General features: G+C 37.7%; 1 protein-coding gene across 5 annotated transcripts in view; it reads left to right on the top strand.

The window, feature by feature from the left end:
* LOC128863098 (protein phosphatase 1 regulatory subunit 14B) overlaps nucleotides 1-18,202 on the top strand; it is an 87,346-nt gene that overhangs the window by 61,515 nt on the left and 7,629 nt on the right. The window lies entirely within an intron of this gene.

Genomic DNA, 18,202 nt, shown 5'->3' with positions numbered 1-18,202 from the left:
ATCAATGGGTGGAATATGTAGGATCACTTCCAGCGCGGCCTGAGGTGTCGATCGGAGCGCACCTGTTATTCCTAAACAACCTAATCGTTGGACTTTTATGAGATTCTTTAGGTAGGATTGTGTCTGCAGCACCTGCCACCACACGAAAACTGCATAAATCAAAATGGGTCTGATGTACGCCCAGTGGTTTATATACTGTTTCAGACCCTATTTTTCGCCAAATGTGCTCTTACAGACAAAGAGGCCATCACAAGATTTAATCATCCTTTCCTCGGAGCTCTTTTTCCAAGAAAGCTTTGAGTCCAGAATTACGCCAAGATACTTTGCTTCGTTCGATAGGGTTAGTGTTACTCCATCTATGGACGGTAACTGATATCTTCTAGTGAACAGAGCAAGTTCGGTCTTGGCTGGGTTAACCATTAGACCGTTTGGGGTTGACCACCTAGACAGACCATGAAGGCTGATAGTCGAGAAAAACTTTCCTGCCATCAGGATGAATACATCGTCCACGTAAGAAACTATCTTCCTCTTTTTGCTTATGTTAATAAGCAATTCACTTAAGACTAGGTTCCACAGTAACGGTAAGATAACAACATTTCTGCATCGAAACGGGAGTATTGACCTCCCTAACCCCACCTGCCCTAACCTTAATTTGATATTCAACGTCAGCAGATTTTCATTTTTAACCCAATGAATGCGTCAAATGGTCAGTCCAAACTAGCCAATAAATAGAGTAAATATTTGCTAAACCTAACAAACAAATTCGATTTAATTTTGTGCCCAAATAAACTAATTTACCAGCAGTTATATTTTAAATAAAATGCATGAACCCATTTGTTGCTTTTCTCCTTTTGCTTTCAAACCATTTTAGTCCAAAATTCTAGCTAACAAAAGTTGAAGGTCTCCGCGAATAGTAAAACAGTTTATTAGCACATTGAGTCCGCAGAGCCCACAGAGTTGTCAATATTTGCTAAAAGCGACGCAGAAATCAATCGATACACACACAAACTTTTCAAACGCTTGTGCTACCACTACATGTGCAATTCCCCTGACGATATGCACTTTTATTAGCATTTAGAAAGTCAAACGAAACACGCAAGGTTGCAATGGCCAAATTGCAGCAGCAACATCGTACTTCAATTGCAACCACATACATATATTTGCCTTTATGTGCGCTTATGTATGTCTGTGTATGCCTACACAGTAGCACAACAGCTGCACCAATGGCAGAAGTGGCACAAGGATATCACTAACCATAAAGCCAGGATATGCTTGTTGCAATTACTGGTGGCATCGCGTGTTGCACCAAATGCATAGCTGAGTAATCGGAACCCATATTTACATGGTGGCGTTTAAAAATAAAGTTAAAAATAAAAAGCAATGAAAATTATAGTCTTTAGTGTAAAATCAAATTAGACTAGAAAAGGTTAGGCCAAAAATTCAAAAAGAGTGGCTTAGGAAAAGAAAAATAAGTCGCTACGTGCTACTCTTAACCCTTAAGAGACCAATGCCACCACATAAATGGTCTGACATTTTTAGCTAATGTCTCCAATCATCTTATTCCTATAGAATGCATATAGCAGAGTGCTTCAGAAAGCACCATAACCTAAAATATTTAAAATATAAAATGTTAATCACCTTATTATCCTTTCATGCAGAAAAACTAAAAAAATGCATATAAAATATTAGGTTGGGGATCCATTATTTTCTCATTATTTTCTCGATAGATGGATGTAGTGGTCAATATCTCGTAAAGTATCGATAAAACTATTTAAATTTTATGCTCGTTGTCAAGCTGACATTTCACACTAAATAAATTCTTTTGCTTTTTTTGTTTGTTCCATTCAGTTGTGTGTTACAGGGTGTCAACACTGGAAGTCAGCAAAGAGAGAGAGAAAATTCGGTACATTTTCCAGTTGCAAGCCAAGCCGCTTAAATTGTGAAAGATGTTTAAGGTGCCGATATTGTAACAGCTAATTACAAGCATTTTTGGTTCCGTCGACTCCGTTATATTAAATAAAATGTCGATAATGTCGAAAATGTCGATCAAATCACAGAAATAATCGAAGTTGACCGGCAGGTTAGTTGCCGTAGCATCGCCCAGGAACTAAAAATCGACCAAAAATTGTACGCAAAAATAATGAATTTCTTCTTCCTTATACTAAAATGACTATTTCTTTCTAATCTTGATAAAAAAAATTTGAATTTCAATGTTTCTCTACTCCTGAAAAATAGCTTGGGCCTGATAGGTAGTAAAAGTGAAATACTTCCTCACCACTAAGCGTTAAATCTTAAATTACCCTGCATTACCATTTCCAATTTATGTTGCTTTGATTTCTTGCAGTTGTTGTTCGTAATTGCATTTCGTATGCCAATTTGAAGTGACAACTGCCACAGGAGAGCGTCATCGATTCTTGTAAAAGTTGTTAAGAAAACTGAGAACAGGAGTGCATAAAAATTTGCAAATCGCAAGTGTAGAGGCTGTGTTTGCAACCTGCAGTAAAAAAATGGGATCTGCCTCAAAGACAGCTACTTCCGTGTAATGCATTTCGTCACTGTCTCCGGACTAGTGCAAAAGGGCTGAAGTATCGCAGGATTGTATCGCTTGTGTTTAGCATTAGCAGTGGAGTCGATTCCTGATGGTATGCAAGTTTTAAGCATGGCACGAAATATAGTCAATGACTGCAACTATAACATTTCTCAGGGCATGCTCTGGATGCATGACATTCAGCATGAAATTCCATGCCCTATTATGATTCTCTTTTTCTCTAACCTGTGTAGTTACCTTACAAGTGGGCTCCGTGGTATAAAAAATAAATAAAAAATTCGTGCGTAGACTTCTGTTCAGTGTTTGGCCGAGCTCCTCCTCCTATTCGTGGTGTGCACAAATGGAGGGCCTACATGTTTAAGCCGACTCCAAACGGCAAATGGTTTTTATGAAGATATTTTTCATGGCAGAAATATAAGTATCTACAATCGGAAGGTTGTCATTGCCTGTCGAGGGGCGACCACTATCAGAAACAAACTTCTTCTATTATTTGATGTTCATGCACGGAGATTCGAACCTACGCACTCCCGAAGGGTGGATCATTGGTATATCTACTAACAGACCTCATCAAGAGCTTGGTTGAGGACAAAGGGATGTCCAAACACTGGGCAGAATTAACAGATTTAATGTTACCCTCCGAGCCAAATCATTCGCGATGGAAGTTCCAGGAATATCTCTATGTCCAGGAACCCAGACAATGTTAGTGGCGTGTCGCATACCCAGCTCATGAAGTAGTATCCTGGCACTGTAAAGATTTATTGGCAGATTGACTGTCGAGATTAAATAATGACCGGTTGAGCTGCGATTTTTTTAACTCAGCTTGAAAGGCGCTGCAAAATTCAAGCAGGTGTAGCCTTAAGTTTAGCTCCAGCACTTCTGAATAAATGAACTAAAATACATAACAAAAAATTGGCGCGTACACATCTGTTAGGTGTTTGGCCGAGCTCCTCCTATTCCATGTTGTTCTACAAATTAATGCCACTCCTGAACCAATTATTTAGTCCTTACCGGCCAGTCAAAATAGCCACTAACTCTGTCCTGTCTGATTATTTGAACCTGTAGAACCGCAGAACCAGCGCCAACTAATTTCCATTTGGTTTTCTTTCTACAACTGGGACCCAAAATTCTGTACAAAGAGACTCATCCACTTCGTAGGGCAACGCCGATTAAAAGTAGGCAGTTGTAAGCATTGCGAGCGACAGCAAGACAACCAGTATCACCCTCTTAGAATATAGTTCTTCGATAGATCTAAGGTAGCTCGATTTAATATGATGCATATAGGATGATTTTGAATACAAAAAATTCTGCTATTTGCTGGTTTTTGCTATTTTTAGCAAAGTGTTTAAGCACACACACACATAAAAGTACATGTGTATGTGCATAAACATATTTCACATGATTTTCACGCCTATCAGTCGGCATGCAGTAGGCAGCAAGACTGAGAGCACTTTTCTTGTCATTCTTTTCTTTTTTACAGCGGCAAAATGATCTGTAATCCATGGCATTGTCGTAAATATCCGCAGTCTGCAGCCATTAACCCAATTTCACAGCTTCGCCATCGACAGAAAATTTATATTTTCCATCTTTTTTGTATGTGTAAGTTTTTCTGAATGAATAAATAAACAATGTAAGTGAGCACAGAAGGTAAAAAGTGAGTTTTATAAAGCGTAGAACACTCGAACGAACACTGGCTGGCTGCTGATATGCTGATGACGACACTCTTCTACGTCGAGTACCAACAACAGCAGCAGCAGCAACCGATTGGGCCGGAAAAAGTTATTTGCGGAAAATATTCTTGTAAAAGTATTGTATTTTAAAAGTGGCACTCAAGTGCCATTTGTTCTGTATGTTTTTTGTCACAATTGTCATGTTGTAAAAGCGGAAGATAGACCGTTGCATGCGTATTTCTATATTTGATTTTTAAATGCGATACATTAAAATATTTATTCTTATGAAGTTGGCAAAAAATAATGTAAGGCATTACCAAAACTGGACTGCTTTATATGCAATACTTTTTCCTTTCATACGTGCATACGAGGGTTGTTTGAAAAGTTCGTCCAAAAGTAAAAACTACTTAATTGCTTGTGGTAAACATTTTTCTATCATTATTCTTCGACATAGTCTCGATTTAGGCTTGTACACTTCGTCCAACGCTGTTATAGTTTGTTGATGCCTTCCGAATAATAGGATTTGTCCAAGTCTGAAAAATAGCCGTTCGCTTCTGCAATCGCCTCCTTGTTTGAGTAAAATCTTTTTATCGCCAATCATTTCTTCAAATTGAGGAACAAATAGTGGTTCGAGGGATTCGAGGGAGCCAGGCTTGGAGAATAGGGAGCATGTGAAACGAGTTGGAGCCCTACTTTCATTAATTTTGTAATCATAACTGTGGAGACGTGAGCAGCTGCGTTGTTGTGATGGAAAAGGAAAATCACTGGACTTCGTCGTTTCAAACGAATGCCAAACACAAAGAAATAGACCAATCTAGCTGAAACTTGGTGTACCCTATGATCAGAAAGTACCGGGAATGTTAAAATAAAACAAAACAGAGTTAAATTTCAGGCAAATTTCTATTACCTCCTTCAAAACATGACTCGTCTGAAGCAACACACATGTGCTACCTTTTAACCCAGTCCTCCATGCACCTCTGGTAGGCCGACGAAGTGATGGCCTTCAGCTCCTTCGTCGCATTCTCTTTGATCTCCTTCTGAAATCTCCCTCCACGAAGTGGTAAATTCAACTTGTGGAACAAAAAGAAGTCGCACGGGGCCCTATCACTTGAATACGGTGCTTGCGCGATGGTATTTACTTGGTGTTTGGTCAAATAATCTAGCACAATTTGGGCTCGGAGCGATGGCGCGTTATCATCATGCAAAATCCAAGAATTGTTTGCCCTCGATACGCACCAGTATTGCCATCCCTCCCTTTAAGTTATGTCAGGTTAGCAAGGTAGCTTGTCTAAGACAAGACACTCGGTGGCCCTAGGGTCCGTTTTTGCATTTGGCTTACATCCCCTAACTAACTTGCTTAAACCACTTAGAACTTTTTAAGAGGGTTATTAGTCCCTCCAGTGCGAAATTTTACAAATTTCCCAAACCTTCAAAGAAATAATTGCCAAGATATTTGGTATGGCTTCTTTGAAGGGCAGGACATTCACAGAGGAGGTGTTGTACCGACTCAATTTCTTCGTCATCTCCACAACTCCTGCAGAAATCATTGTGAGGTACACCCATTCTACTGCCGCCATCTCTCTAACTTTGCACGGATTTTTCAATGGACCCTCGTACATTAAGGTGCTTCACTATTCATTTCGCAAAAATATTTTGAAAAAAAAAATTACGATTTACGGGAGTTGCACCAATTTGAAACTACCTTCCATAATCAGTGTTTTTCCCTCACATATTCCATATAAAATTTGTTTTAAAAAATATTTGATCCAAAGAATTACCTTAAATTGTACCACAACCACTCTAATTCTACTTGAAATGGAATAAATTGCTCGCCGTTTGCTAAAATGATGACAATTTTTTCAAAGACCTTTCATTTCCGCTTACAAATTGCTTAACGTTTTTAGTCGAAACCAACAATTAAGAATTCACAATGTGAACTTGTTTTGCTTTTACTTCCCACAGCGCGAATGGTAGGTATGTATGATATGTGCATATTATATTGTCTAAGTATGGGTGTACATGGTTTAAAACAAACCCTCTTAGTAATTATGTTGTCAAAAGACGTTAACTTAAACCAAACAAAATGTTGTCAACTGTCAGATGAAATTGAAGAGAATTTATTGCAGAGGATTAACAAAACAAAAAAGGTAGCACTGTCTGGATAGAACGTCGCTCGGCCGCTTCTGTTTGTTATTGCAAGTGTCTGAACATGCATTTAAGTTATGACCACTCCAGAGCATCTCCAGCTTATGTTCATTGGGAAAAGAGGTTGGTTTCCTATCCCACCTCCTTGAGTATATTTCATGTATATTTAAAAGCAGGCGGTGCGGCAGAAATATGAGCTTATTCGTAACTCCCATACGGTTGAGCTCGGGTTCCATGCTCACTGCAGGTATGAAACATGAAATCCTGGAAAATGTTTTTGCGCCTTCCGAGGCCAGGCGCCTTTCAGCTATGAAAAGGTTGTGTGTGAAATCTAATCAGTAGTGGAATTCATGAACATATTTTATTTGTTGTCTTTTCATAACGAAAATTAATAAGACAAAATCAGCTGTTTAGTTTAACAAGTCGATTATAGCAAACGACAACAATTCTTGTGCGGTTTAATTAAACGAGAAAACTTGAACTTAAAATTTTGAAATTACATTAATAAAAACTTATTAAAAAACGCAAATATGTCATTTGAGTAATTGGCGATTAGTTATATCGCGTAGAGCGGAAATAGTGAACCCTCAATCTGAAGATCGCCGTTTACTCCAGGGTGTGGACAATTCTTTCCATTTAACTGTAGGGGAGTTCTAAAAACTCTTCCAGTTAACTCCAAAGGACCTAATTTCTCAGCTTGACAGATGAGTTAATCAGGGGAAAGGTACTACTCTTAAACTGCTCATTGATAGAAGTACCATGGGGATACCTATGGCCACGAGTAAATTAATAATTAAGAGTAACATTATTCAAGAGGCCAATAGACCAATGGAGAGATTAAGGCAGATGCGTCATAGCTAGGCTACTATGGTCGCAAATAAATAAGAAAAGGGCAAAGAAACTGCTTCGCCTTTCAAGAGAGGATTTCTCGTAGGTCGTGGCTTGTATAACCGGTCATTGGCTATTTGACAGGCATTCCTCAAGACTAGGAGTTTTCTCCCATGAATATTGTAGAAGTTGTAGATATAAGGAAGAGGAAGAAACAGTTGAGTACTTCCTCTGCAATTGTCCAGCCTTAGCCAAAATCAGAGTACGTTTTCTAGATAAATATTTTCTCAATTCTCGTATGGAACTATCTGGCGTGAGGATGGGACCAATCGCTTCATAAGAGCCACAAAATGGTTCCATGAAGACAAATAAATGAAGTTGCAGTATCACACAATGATGTCACAGCAGACCTTACTTACTTTGTGCACATGTAATTGAAAAAAAACCCAAAAAAGTGAATTTAGCAGCTTGGCTAGAACGTCTTTTTGTTTTGTTTTCTCATTTCGAGTTTTTTTTTTGACAGAGATGCCATCCTCTGTCAGTTTGAATAAATAGAGAGTGGTTTAGTGTTAGTTAACATAAGTGAGTAGGTCAAACGTTAGTGCAACCGCCAAATATTGTAGACAAAAATAACAATTGTCGAATCGTTTAAAGTTAGTGAATTTCACAACAGATTTAGGAATAAAAGCAAGCCGTAAAAGTACTTCAGTACGAGTATTAGCTGGTGGCATGCCAAGCGGGATTTGAACCAGCATCCTTCTACTTTTCAAAACGCTCACATACAGCCATTATCACCACTGCATCTAATCTCTCATGTTTTGCAACCCATTTGCTGCCTTTGCTTACCAAAATACCCACCTATCTATGTATGTATGTATGTATGTATATACTCTTATGTACACCTTAAGTTATTGCAAACAAATACCAATTCTATGCTTTCGCACGCTTCACTTCCTCACACATACATACTTTATGGTTCGTTCACACTACGAGCTAAGCCGACTTGTTTTATTTATTTTAAATTTTTTCGCAATAGTTTCTTCATCGCATAAACAATGAATTATGTTTACACAATAAAAATGTAAGTAATGTTATGAATGCAACTACACCGAAAACAAAAAACAACAATTTACAATTGAGGGGGAGTAATGGAAGGCATAAGGAACAAGAGCATAACACACCAAAAAAAACAATAAAATTATTCACACAATTAAATTGTGACACAAGGGCTCAGACAATAAAAAGCGTGAACAAAAATCCGCAAATGTTAAAAAAAACCGCTATGCTACATGCGAGTATTACCATTATTACGAATACTCGTATTATTATTACATATTCTCTTTGTTGTTGGTGTTAATGTAGCAAAATTTGATATGTTTGGGAATTTCGCTCGACTAGACAGCATTGGCTATGCAAAGCAGCAACTAATAATTATGTTTGTAAATACATATACAAATAGACATACATACATATACTCGTATAGTGTAAAATAGCGGGTAAATATTTAATGTTGGCGCTTATGTCTCTCATACCAATCAATGGCTTGTGTAAATTAATTACATTTATTTTGAGAAATGTAAAAAAATAATTTTTTCGGAGCAAGCTCCTTGTTATTTATTCACTTGTCAAATTAAGTCTAACTGTTACAGAGTTACTTAAACCTATTTTAACTTATCCATCACCTCATTCACCTGCCGTGCCACGTGACCGTGTTCCCGGAATTTCATGTATTGCCGTTCACACGGTTTGTAGCAAACATAGCGTCAGCAAAAAGGTTTTAGAACGGAAGCGCGTGCAGCGAATGAACTTTCAGCGTAAGCGGTGTTAACTTGTATACTTCCATCAACCTAATGGGTAATTAACATTCGGTAGATCCCGGGACCTATGCTCACTATAAATATGAAACATCAAACAATAGAAAAGTGTTATAATGGGTTTTTCAGTAAGAGCGCTTCAACTTTTTTTTTTGAATAAAACACAAACGGTTTGACTTTTTTAACTAATTTTTTTTTATTATCGAGTTTGAACATATACATTTAAATATGAAATTCGATTTCTTTTGCATGACCACCGCGTGCACGATTTACGAAGTCCATTCGTTGAACCCAATTTTCGACCACTCTTTTGCATAAATCGGCCGAAATTCCAGTAATTTCGCGTTCAATATTGGCTCCGAGCTCCCAAATCGTCGCCGGCTTGTTACTGTAGACCAATGACTTCACATAACCCCAAAACGGGACGGCTTGTTAAATGGACCGTAAAATGGCCGTAATGCTCTTAAAGTGGCAGCAACAGAACGATTATTTTCATAAAAAATTTCCACGATTTGCAATCGTTGCTCAAGTGTGTAGCGTTCCATGATGAAATGTATACTAATGAAGTTTACAAATGACAAGCGAAAAATAAAAAATATTGCGTCGTTCGCCCTCCCTATCGGAAAAAAGTTGAAGCGCACCTATTGAATAACCCTATACTATAATCAGTGCATTGCTGCTTAAGTTTTGAGACATGGCAACACCAGCATGGATATTTCAAATCTCACATTATCATCATAAAGTTTGCAATTTTTTATTGTAATCGTGTTTAGAATGTTTTCATTAATTTTTGAGTGATCCAAAACTGTCTTGAGTAAGCCGATACGTGAGAGCTCGCATTGGCTTAGTGAAGAAGAATTCGTCTCATATGCATAGATCTAAGATTCGTCACGTGTTACTATGTCATAGATGTGCACATTTTTTACACCAATCAATACGAGTCTGTTTTCAGGCAATTGTCAAAATATGCGGTATCTAACGAAAACAAATCGTATTGACCACCAACTTTTCATACAATATTGAATGTACGAGGTGTGGCTAATCCCACTAATGCTCAAAGATGCCTCTATCTTGAGTTATGTCACATGACCGTCTTGCGTTATCAATTGATGCATAGCATGAATTGTTTGTTCTACAAGGATTGACTCGCTGTACAGCGTTTCACAATGCCTAAGTGTAATGCGGCAATGCCAAAAGTTGAAGTAAGTTGATCAAAATCGTAATAAATCATTGCACGAAAATTTTCACGAGTGAATTCCATCTTTTGGGCTGGATGAATTCAGCTATCTGAAAAAAGAACAAAAAAAGCTCGTAAGTGAAAACGTTATATGTATTCATATTTGTGCTAAGAAATACCAAACTTTACGTTAAAAATATCAAATTGTAGCTCATCATACGTAGTGTTGTACAGGCGCAAAATACAAAAGGCATATGTGTTGCATGTTCGAGCCCTTTGAGTCCCAAAAGCAGGCGTGATAAATTAATTAATCAATCACAAATCACTTAAGTGCATAAGTATTATTTTTAATCCATTCAGTATTCTTCAAGTATCACTTGAATTTATTTCAAAGGTATTTAACAACCATTTGAATTTAATTCTGGTAATTAATTTTACTCAATTTTCGCCAACTTTTCTATATTCATACATACAGGCATGCATATGTACATATAAGTAGTCATCTTATTATTATTAAGTGTTTATTTTGCAACCAAATTTCACTTAGTTGGGCTATTTCGGAGAACACTTTACATATTTACATATGTATATATATGCAAATGTTCTCGCTACAATCCTGTTGCATCTATGTGTGAATTCTGAAGCCTTAAATCATCAACATATGGCCATAAGCACTTTATGTATAACAGCCTATGCAGTAAAGTCAACTGCAATTGATTGAAAATGTCTAGGCTACACTGAACAAAAAAATTAAAAGTTTGTATGTGAACCCATGGAATACTTTAATGGCTGTAACTTTTAGATTTAAAGACATGTTGGTTTAGAGACATAATTTAGACTTCTAAACTGAAGTTGAAGGTTACGATCTGCTTTGAAATCCCATGAAACATACAACAGGCAAAACAATGTTTTAAATATTACAGATTCCTTACAAATATAACTCTCGATATTTTCAATAATTATACGAATTTTTCAATAAATAAGACAACTCATGTAACGATTTTGTAACGAAAACTCTCCAATGAAAATACCATATATGACCACATTACTTCAATCCCCAGCAAATACATCATTTCCAGGCATGCCACCAAGAACAAAACTTTTCTCAGAGTTCCCATATGGCAAGGCTCAGCACATCTTTCAATAAATGTGTAAAAATTACCTCAAGTCAAGGAACATTCACTTTCCGGTTGCTGATAGATGCCAAGATGTAAATCCCTTGTACAAATGCATACTAAGTACATTTTTAATAGGTTATGTATGTTGAACAGATGTCTCTTAAAAGAGTCTACACGGTGGCCACGTATACCCATTATGATGCCTAGAAAACAATTACTCAGTCTTATCGCTACACGATTCCGTCCTTTTAACGAATTCAATCAGCCGCTTCAAGAGACTGATCCTAAAATATGTGAATACTCGAAGAAGTAATTCGACAGAAATCTGAAACGCATTCTTCGAAGTGCCGGACATTCATCATGAAATGACTCTTTCTCAATATCTACAGTGCCTTCAAAAATTGTTGAGTAACTCCACACCTTATCGCCATGTAGCGTATGTCCTTTTTAGAGTCTCACTAAGTTCCATAGGCTTCCCCGAGTGTTGGGGAAAGTGACCGTGATGTTCTAAAGGTGTCCAGGTTAGTACACCTGCTATAAATTAATAACTGCTCTGGCTTTCGCTGTAAGTTTTGAAAACAGGAACCCTAAAGGTGCCCGTATGCCTGGCCTTAAACCCTTCCCGAATTCTTGCTATCTGAGATGCTCACTTCGCTCACTCGACTGCTTCCTCATTCAGCCAACATCAGATCATTCCAGTATTGATGCTGTGCTGTAAGGGAGACTCTATGGTTGATTGACATTCTTGAATATAAATATTTTGTTTTGGTCTTTATCAACCTCCGGTCTTTTATTCCAACCAGATAGAAGGCCAGTTTTGAAAAATCCAGTCCCTTCATACTCATCAGCTTTGCCGCGAACTCAATTGTATAGATCTTGTCTTCAGTAGCTCTCGGCTGCAGTAGCCTAGAAACCTGTAAGCTTCTCTCAATTCGAGTTGCTAAGAGAAGATCAAAACTAAAAATCAAAACTATTTTTGCATGAATTTTGTAACGCCCTATATAACATTCCACTCATTTAAAGTGCTAAATTTCGATAGTTTTCTCCATATGACCACTGTAAACTATGTGCCACAGCAAATAATATGACGATATAAAGAATGCAGAGTTGATGTTGGCCGGACCGTTAACCAGCTCTCAGCGATTTTGAAGAAATCAGCTGATATGCTGACGTAACCAGGGTAATGACAGCGGCTAGTTTACGAAAAAACTGAGATTGTGTTTGTGAAAACGAAAAAAATCAACGCAGCCATTCCTCACGTTATTCGTTGCCGCCGGAACAACGACTGATTAGACGCGGCAGTCGAATTTACTCTCACTGTTTTACTTCAGTTGACCAAGGATGCTTCATTTTTGAAAGAACATTTAAAGATAAGAAGTTGCCAACCCGTTCCGTTAACAAAACTTCGTTAAGAAATTTCACCACTTTGTAATTAGAATCAGTTTAGAACCAATTGGTTTTTGGTCATAAAATTTCTCATCTTCTAAGCTCATAGCTTTTGACATACTGAAAAGTAGTTCATACACCAAAGTAGTTGGTAATTAAAACTTCTACTGATCAAAAGCTTATGAACCGCACAGTTTTCTTTTTTTTTCAGTGTAATCATTGACTGCCCGCCGGCTTGACTGCTTGGCTGCCCAATTTTTCTGACTCAGAAGCTAAAATCACTATTATTATGTGGTTGATGTTAGCATTGCAGTTGTTGCAGTTACGTGTAGTTGTAGAAAAATATAGCAACAAAAACAAGAGTGAATGCGTGCTAACATTAATTTGATTGAAAAGCCCAAGGAAAATGCAAAGCGGCTAAAAATCGCGGAAGTTTCTGCCTGGCTTAGTGCTGCAACACGCACATCTATACCCGTATACACATATGTATGTGTGTATGTATGTTTGAAGGTATTTTTTCTTGTTTATGTGCACACGTACATCACCTGCCATGCGAAAAAATCTTAACAACAACAATGTAAGCACAGAGACCGCGTAAGCATCAAATGGAGGCGTAACAATGCGAAAAAAGCGCAACTCCGCAGGCTTGCAGCTGAATAAGTAAAAGGCAAAATGTGTGGTAAAGTGAAAAAAGCAGCATAAACTAGCCATAAAAGCAGCTGCAAATAATGGGTAGGTATTTCAGCTTGCAGTACCCGGCAGGCAATGCACTCGCCGCCGCAAAGCGTGCGATATTTCGACGTTGTTGTTGGAATGTTATTTTTGGTTTTCCCATTGTTGTGGAGGCTTTGCTGCATTTTTCATGCCTATGGATTGTAGCAGCCTAGTAATTCAAATACTTCCATGCAATATGTTGTATGATGATAAGGAAGCCTATGTGGATTTTGTTACTATTTTACATAGTTGTTTGCAGTTGCATAGTTTTCCCGCTTTATTGTATTCATTGTGCTGCATTTTTGTACTGCCTGTTACGCGACTCATAATTGGCTGTTGACGTTTTTTTTTCTCCCATCTTTTCATCATTAACATATTTTATACGGCGCGAATTTAACAAAAAAAATGTTTTTCTACTTGTTGACATAGAAAACTCGCAACTCTTATCGATAGAAAGAGATAGGTAAGCAAAAAAACAGCGATGGCGGTAAAATGTTACTTAGGCATCCAACGCGCCATTGTTGCCGTAATATCGTGGGTAACACCAGGCTACTCAAGCCTGCTACTTTGCTGATTTTTCTTGTTTTTAACCACTAATTGAGGTTACAACATGAATTTATGCAAACTAAGACATCAACGCTTCGCAGCTTGGAAATCAAAGTACACAAGCTACTCTTTCCTTGCAATTATCTGGATATTAGCAATTCACGCTTAAGGAGAGTGTGTGGCAACATGACAAACTACAAGCTAAACGCTGCCATCTATCTAGATTGTAGTCTGCTGATCGTTTTAAACGCCCACCATAAACTCAGCGCTGCTGCTGCTGTTGATTAGTAGGCTTAAGGCCACTAGAAAATTTGTTCATAGAAGAAAATCAGATGAGAAAGTCAGAGGAAAAAATGTCTACTTTGACGGCCAGCAATTTTCCGCAAATTAAAGTTGTGAAGGTTTCCTGGGAAAATTTTGCATCACAATGGACTAGAAAATCGTTAATAGCTTGAGAGAAATTCTTTTTATCAAAGAGCCTGTGGAAATATGTGGTTTCGAAACTGTAAATGCCATTGAAAAGAGTTATTAATTGAAATGTAACGGAAAATTTTAGAAAGCAAACATTATTTAACTACTAAAGGAAGTAGTCTTAATTATTTAAATAACAAACTTTATATAATATTGTACTATTTTTCTCATGAGTGCACGCCAAGTTACTGACTTTTTCCACTTTTTAATTTAATATATATTGGCACCACAAATCCCTTGAGAAACTATTAAAAGTCAATGAACATAAATTTGATGGCGCCTAAACCTTTGGCACGTGTTTAGACCAAGCTTCGCCTTCAATTTGCGCTGAATAATTTAACACGAGAATAACAGCCGTAAAAGGTCCAGGTCGAATCGCAGTGAACCAACCCAGCGATCGCCAAACCCAGATTAACGGCCAAGAAGGTATTAGCAGGCCTCTTCTGCCAAGCGTTAGCAAGTGGCGAATAGATAAAGCAACTGGTATAAATCAACATATCTTGACACCACCGGAGTAGAACTGTCTACAGTTAATGCTTTTGTAAGATAGTGAGTTATACCAGTTACATATAAGAGCTATAGCCATACTCGCTAGCTGCAAATTTTGTTCAATAACTTTGTTGTTGCTTTCATATGCAAATTTTTCGTTAAGTTAGTCGAGCAGAAAAGTGGCGAATAGAAGAGATCAAAAGTGTGTTTGGCAGGCCATGGGCTGCTCCAATTGGCCAAACACTCAATTCGGACTTCTGCTATCAACAGCTGGGCGGATTGAATCAAGCGGACGACCAGAAGCAAAGAAAATAGGCAAATAGGAAGAATGTAGTACTCCAAGCAGATGCTACGACATAAACGGGTCCGCGCTAACCATAACCTCTGTTTGCATTAATTACTTCGTGGCCGCAATATCAACGAAAATACTGCTGTGCTCTCGCTACTGCTCTGAACTTGAACAAATGAGTAGTAGATCAGGTAGCGCAAAATGCGCGATGAACTGTTTTGCTCCGCTCCAAGCTACGTTTCGTTACTGCTAGTAGTTCAGAGCCATAGTAAAAAAAAATTGTAAGTGCTGTCTGTAGTTGAAGTAGTAAGAAAGAACTTGGTGTCAACCTGAGCGCTACTTGTGAAATTATTTAAGTGTGCTCCAGCTATCGCTACAACTCTCGCTTCTACTCCCATAGCTGCTATTTAGACCTGTTCGTTTTTGTTTTGTTGAAAATATAAGCAACAAGTTATGCAGTGTAGGTTATAGGTGTGGTTGAATACAACTTAAAATTATCACGAATTTTAGCAGGTAAGCGAATAATTAGTGCCGCTGTTTATCATCAAATTCCTAGAGTTCCAGTGGGGAACGTAGGACAACAACGAATTTCTTCTATTCGGGTCTTTTTTGCGCAAATCTTAACTTAATTCCTGCTAAGCTGGATGGCGCGAATTTCTGACGCCAACAGTCATCTCCAGGTATTCGCCGGTCTTCCACGTATGCGGCTTCCTTAGGTGTTCCAGTCAATGGCGGCGCTTGTTAAGTCACCATTTCCTCTGCGTAAAACATGGCCGATACAGCACTATTTTCTCCTTCATATTTCTAATAGTATTTGCTTCTGCTGGGTTCTGGCCCAAAGTCGGCATTCGATATAATATTTGGCTAGAATATTTTGAGAATTTTTCGAAGGCATCTATTTGCAAAAACTTGTAATGAGCTCCACCTTTCGCAACCATAAAGTAAAGTCGACTTTACATTGGAGTTGAAAATTCGCAGTTTTGTGCGCCGTGAAATGTGTGATGCGTTCCAAATTGCTTGCAGAGAGCCAAATGCCGCCACAACTTTATTTATTCGGCTTTTGATTTCATGGCTTGAACCTCCATAGACTAATATAGCGCTGCCTAAATAGTAGAAAGATTGTACACCTTCGAGATCGATATATTGCGGTAGCGACATCAAAAATGAAAACTACGACATAGCGGAACAAATTCAATCGCTGACCCTAACGATCGATCCATAATGAATCTTAGCTGCACGAGCTAATTAAGTAATATTACTAAAAACTTGGAATTGAAAAGCTATTATAAAACTATAAACAAAACTCGTGGCGTCCAAAAATATTTCCACTTTCTAGCAAATGTGCGAAAATGCTTATAATTTCATTACATATTTAGCTGTATGAGTACGTAAGATATATCTCGTTTGGGGCGAATACGCAAAATTTTATGCAAAGGCAGTACATAGCAAAACTTTGTCAACCAAAAAAAAACATAGAAAAAATTGCTATATAAGCTTATGTATGTACATACATATGTATGTATGCATATATGGGGATACCTTTATTGCTTACAAATTTGGTTGGTCCAATATCGTCCATCAAAGTCAATTAAGGTCAACAAGTTAAGGCAAAGAAATGTAGCAAAAGTCTGCATTGATTTGTCATTTCATCAAACGAAAGAAATGAAGCAAATACAGAAGGTGGCAAATGCGTACAAAACTTTGCATTTTATATTGAAGTATGTATGTATGTATATATAGATTTGAGCTCACAGGCCTAAGGCTGCAAATTTTGATATTTTTGTTTTTTGTTTTGTCCACAAGAAAGAAGTTTATGAAGAAAAAACAAATATTTTTTTTATTGAAGACAAAATGCTTACAAGAATGTGTTGAAATGAAAATGTTGTAGTGGCATAAAAGACACAATAAATACACATTTCGGGAGTGCTGCTGGTGTGACAGGCTTTACTTCATTCCGGAATCTCTTTACACTACTAAGTGCGAGTATTCAGACATCCTCTATTGAAAAGTGGATTAGCATAATCATGGATGGTGAGAATTGAAAGTATCAAAAATTTCAGTAGAAGCGTAGCACGAAATGTTTTTTTGATATTAAGAAAGTACACCGTTAGAGGAAAAAATTATCAAAAATTTACGAGAATTTTGCCGCATTTACTGTACTAAAATCTAATGAGCTACAAAACTTCATACCCAATTTTTTCGTCCCAGCAGGCTGAGGAAAGAATGCATCTGACGTAAGGCATGCCTGTTGTAAGAAGCGACTAAAATCCGGCAGGAGAGGAAGGGGGTTCGGCTCGAAAGGCCTCACATGTCAATGATGCAGAGCTGTAAACCTCATCAGGATCGAGACCAGTAAGATCCTGATTACGATATACTGGAAAATATTTCAGATTAAACAGTCTAAGGGCTCCTTGTATAGATAAACATGGCGACACTTAGGAAAACTGCACTTTCGTGTGAGCACAGCGGTCTGAAGTCGAAACTCAAAAGAATTAAAGAGGAATAACAAAAAGCAAAAAGAAACATCCGAGGGAAAAATAGAAGAAGGAATGTCAACGTGGATCCAGGAGTATTCTTCAGAAGAAGTATCCTACTGCTAACGCACCCACTCTGAATGCATCTGGAAGCGGACCAGCCAGTACTGCATTCAAAAATGACAAAACTGATAGCCCCGCAAATGGCAACGGACACACTAACATCAGTATTCAGAGGAAGGATGCTTCCAATACCAGCATTGGAGGGCTACAGCCAGCGCTGTTTACGCCAACCAGCACTCTTGCAGCAACAGAGCGGCTCGTCACTCCCACCCTAGCAAATGGCAGTACAACATTTGTTTTTAATTGTGATTAAAAAGTTTTAAATTTTTTATGAAAATTTGTCGAATTTTTATAAAAGTTTGAAACCTTAATTTATACTCGTATAGTATTTGTTGTAGAATGAACTACATACATACATACACTTTCATAAAATATTTAAGAGAATTAAAAAAAAAAACAAAATAAAAGTAGTG

This window comes from Anastrepha ludens, chromosome 5 (genome assembly GCF_028408465.1).
Source record: "Anastrepha ludens isolate Willacy chromosome 5, idAnaLude1.1, whole genome shotgun sequence".
Taxonomy (NCBI): Eukaryota; Metazoa; Arthropoda; class Insecta; order Diptera; family Tephritidae; genus Anastrepha; species Anastrepha ludens.
The sequence above is the reverse complement of the archived record's forward strand: the minus strand, read 5'-3'. Positions and strand labels throughout refer to the sequence as shown.